Source organism: Canis lupus, chromosome 6 (assembly GCF_048164855.1).
Source record: "Canis lupus baileyi chromosome 6, mCanLup2.hap1, whole genome shotgun sequence".
Taxonomy (NCBI): Eukaryota; Metazoa; Chordata; class Mammalia; order Carnivora; family Canidae; genus Canis; species Canis lupus.
Window position 1 is genome coordinate 30,065,751 of NC_132843.1, and position 3,705 is coordinate 30,069,455.

General features: G+C 37.4%; 1 non-coding gene across 1 annotated transcript; it reads left to right on the forward strand.

Annotated features, from left to right (window-relative positions):
• The first annotated feature begins 1,238 nt into the window (after positions 1 to 1,238).
• On the forward strand, positions 1,239 to 1,343 carry LOC140636095 (U6 spliceosomal RNA). Its single transcript, XR_012033421.1, has one exon. It is a non-coding gene; the product is annotated as a U6 spliceosomal RNA (small nuclear RNA).
• The last annotated feature ends 2,362 nt before the right edge of the window (positions 1,344 to 3,705 follow it).

A 3,705-nucleotide genomic window follows, 5' to 3' on the forward strand; every position in this document is an offset into this window, starting at 1 on the left:
TGCTCAGCAGGGAGTCTTTTTGTTCCTCTCTCTGCTCCCCTAACCCCTGCACTTGCACTCTCTCTCAAATAAGTAATAGAATCTTAAAACAACAACAACTTAGTTTAAATGATTTCTTCCTTAATTTTGAGGACATGGAACCAGATCGTCCCCCATCAGCTGAAATTTGGGGTGAATATCCTTTATTCTCAGCCACCTTGGGTGCAACCACACAGGGGGTGCATCATTCTTGCAAATTTAAGAGCCTCACTGTAATCTTATGGTTATGCTAATGTTGCTAACAGAGCTCAGGCTTTCAGATTAGTCAGGAAAAGAAGTGTTAAGTTGGTTAGACTGGCTTTGGTTAGTTAAGGAGAATCAAAGAGAAGAAGCATTATTCCCATAGGGATAGTGGAAGTTGGGGCTACTACAGAAGATACTGACTGGTGATGCCTTGGCCTGGAACCCTCAAAGTTTGGATGCTGATGTAGAAATTGTGCTGAAAAGAAGGGGTCTTTGAGAAAATTTCTGGGGTGTGTAGAAGTAAGATAGTGTGCTTTCAAGGAACTTTTACACATTCCAGGCAAGTAGCAAAAACCAGTGCCAAAAGAAGCAGATAGACCTTATTAAAAGAAGAAAAGTAGTAGTAAAAGTGATAGTTATAGTAATAAAATATTATGTAAAATATAATAATATCAGTAATAAAGGAAGTAAAACATGGAAATAAGGAGAAAAGAAGGCCTTTGGAATTAGGCCATTGCTATGCCTTTCCGTGTCCTTTTCCATGTGACTTAATGATGTCTCTGGCAATAAGTCTTCAAGAAAGTGTCTTGAGAAAGGTAGCCTGTTGCAATGAAAAGTAAACATTATTAAATATCAGGAGTTTTGGTTTACAGTTCTGGTCAAGTAGTACTGTTGTTGGAGGTATTTTTTATTATTAGATTATTATATGTAAAGATTTAAGAACAACAACAATAACAATAATGAAATAATGCTTAAAATAACACCTCTCCCTCACTCTACCTCTCCAATTACCTTGCCCTTATTCTTGTTAGTTTTAAAAATTCTTGTTCTTGTGGAGGTTATATCCATAGCTGTAAGCAAGGTGTTGGTGTAACTTTTTCTTGATTTATGAAACATAGGCATTATCATTTACTGCTATTAAAGATGAAGACTTAGCTAACTTCCATGACCTCAATTTCCTGTCTTCTACTTAACTCTTAGCTAATATTTTAGTTTTCCAGTAGGTTAAGTCTTCAGTACTTGCTTCAGCAGCACATATGTTAAAATTGGAATGATAGCAGATATGATCATAACCCCTGCTCAAGGATGACATGTAAATTAATGATGCATTGCATATTTTTATGGAATATTGTTCAGCCTTAAAAAAGATTGTACTTTAAGGGAAGACTCATGGAAACATGAGGCTAAGTGAAATAAGCAAGAAACAAAAGGACAAATATTTTATGATTCTACTCTTGTGAGATACCTAAAGTAATCAAATCATTGAGACAGAAAGCAGAATGGTGGTTGTCAGGGGCTGGGAAGTGGGGAAAATAGGACTTGTTGTTTAATGGATATGGAGATTTAGTTTGGAGTGATGAAAAAGTTCTGGAGATGAATGGTGATGATGTCTGTGCAACAATGTGGATATACTTAATATCACTAAACCGTATATTCTTAAAAATTCTTAAAATGGTAAATTTTATTTTATTATTATTTTTAAAAAATATTTGTTTATTTATGATAGACATAGAGAGAGAGAGAGAGAGAGAGAGAGAGAGGCAGAGACACAGGAGGAGGGAGAAGCAGGCTCCATCCTGGGAGCCTGACGTGGGACTCAATCCCGGGACTCCAGGATCGTGCCCTGGGCCAAAGGCAGGCACAAAACTGCTGAGCCACCCAGGGATCCCCTAAAATGGTAAATTTTAGTATGCATATTTTATCACAATAAAAAAATATAAACTATCTCCTATTCAACTTTTCATATCTCTTGACTTCCATATAAAATTAATATGTTTCTTCACATCTCAGTTTTCACCCTCATTGTACTGGAGTAATATCATATACAAGCTATTCATAAAGGTATGTAGAAGCAATTGTTGTTCTATTAGTGCTGTTCACAAATAACTTTTCCTCCTCTCTGCCTTCTATGCACATGGAATTATTGAACTTTGTACCACTTGTGGCCGTGAAGCCAAGGGACTAGCTTTGGCCAATTAATTGAGCAGCAGGGAAGCAAGTTGTTCTCAGATCTAGGCATCTAACTGTATAGCTGTCAGTCCTCTGATACAGCAACTGGCAAAATTTGAGATGACTTTTTTTTTCTCCTAAGTTCTCAGATTTTCTGATGTTATGTTTATTTTTTTTTTAATTTTTATTTATTTATGATAGTCACAGAGAGAGAGAGGCAGAGACACAGGCAGAGGGAGAAGCAGGCTCCATGCACCGGGAGCCCGACGTGGGACTCGATCCCGGGTCTCCAGGATCGCGCCCTGGGCCAAAGGCAGGCGCCAAACCGCTGCACCACCCAGGGATCCCCTGATGTTATGTTTAGAATAGGTATATGTTTTCATCCATTCTTGTATGTAAGCAGGGTACCCTTTAAATAGATTCACGTCCTACAAAATTTTTCCTGTGTTTTATTTTGTGTATTTCTTCCCTTCTCTTTTCTGTTTTCTTCTTTTAGAGATCATATTTGTGGGATGTCTGGTATTAATGATTATCCTCTTAGTCCTTTTATATTTTATCACATATTTTCTGTCTCTGTCCTTTTTGCTCTATACTTATGTAGAGTTCTTTGACTTTATCTTATTGTGTTACTGTGTTTGTTTTTGTTTCTGTTTTTCGGTATAATCTTTCAAATCTCTCTGAGAATACTAATTAGGTTTTTTCAAGTTTCTTCTCTTCAGTGAGTTATTTCTGTTTCCACTGGGATTGTTTTGTTTATTTGCCATTTTAATGCTGCTAATTTTCTTTATATGCGTGAGTGATTATAAGTTATTTGTGCATTTTTAAGACAGGAAATACTCAGTTGGCTTTTCCAGGGAGTGGATTGGATCTTCTCTGCACTGTATTTGCATGCTTGTTTTCCTTACAAGGTTTTTCCTTCAGTGAGGAGGCTAACCTGGCCAGGTCTGTACTTAAATCATTGAGGAGCCAGGTTTTTGATAAGGGATTACTAAAATGGGGAGAAGTTTATTCTGTGGGGCTAGCACCCAGCTAGTAGTCCTAATTCTCCCCACTCAATGCAGTACATTTCTTAACGTATGGGTCATTGTTTTTGTTATGGTGATTATCATTTTGCTTTGTTTTCTTTTGCCTTGAAGCAGTGTGAGGTTTCCTGTACTGTTGTTATATCCAGATAGAAATGTGGGAGAGAGAGGAGAGGAGTAGGGAAGTGATTGGCTTCGTGTTCTAGAAACAGAATTTCAGTCAGACTTTCTATTTCTTTCTACCAGCTTTGGCTTGTTTTCCTAATCCTACCCTCCATTCTTTCTAATTTTATTCCAGAAGTTTTAGGGGTTCTGCCTAGAAAATTAGCTATTTCTTTCTCTACCATCCTTTCCTGTGTTAATTTCGGGCTGCGGATTCCTCAGTCTTCGTTGTTCAATTGTATGATTCTCATCCATTTTTCATCTTCCAGAAATGCTGTGACATCTAATGTTGAATGATGGCCCATCTTCCAGTCCCTTTCCTATTAGGCTTTAGGGGTTTAGTTCTGTT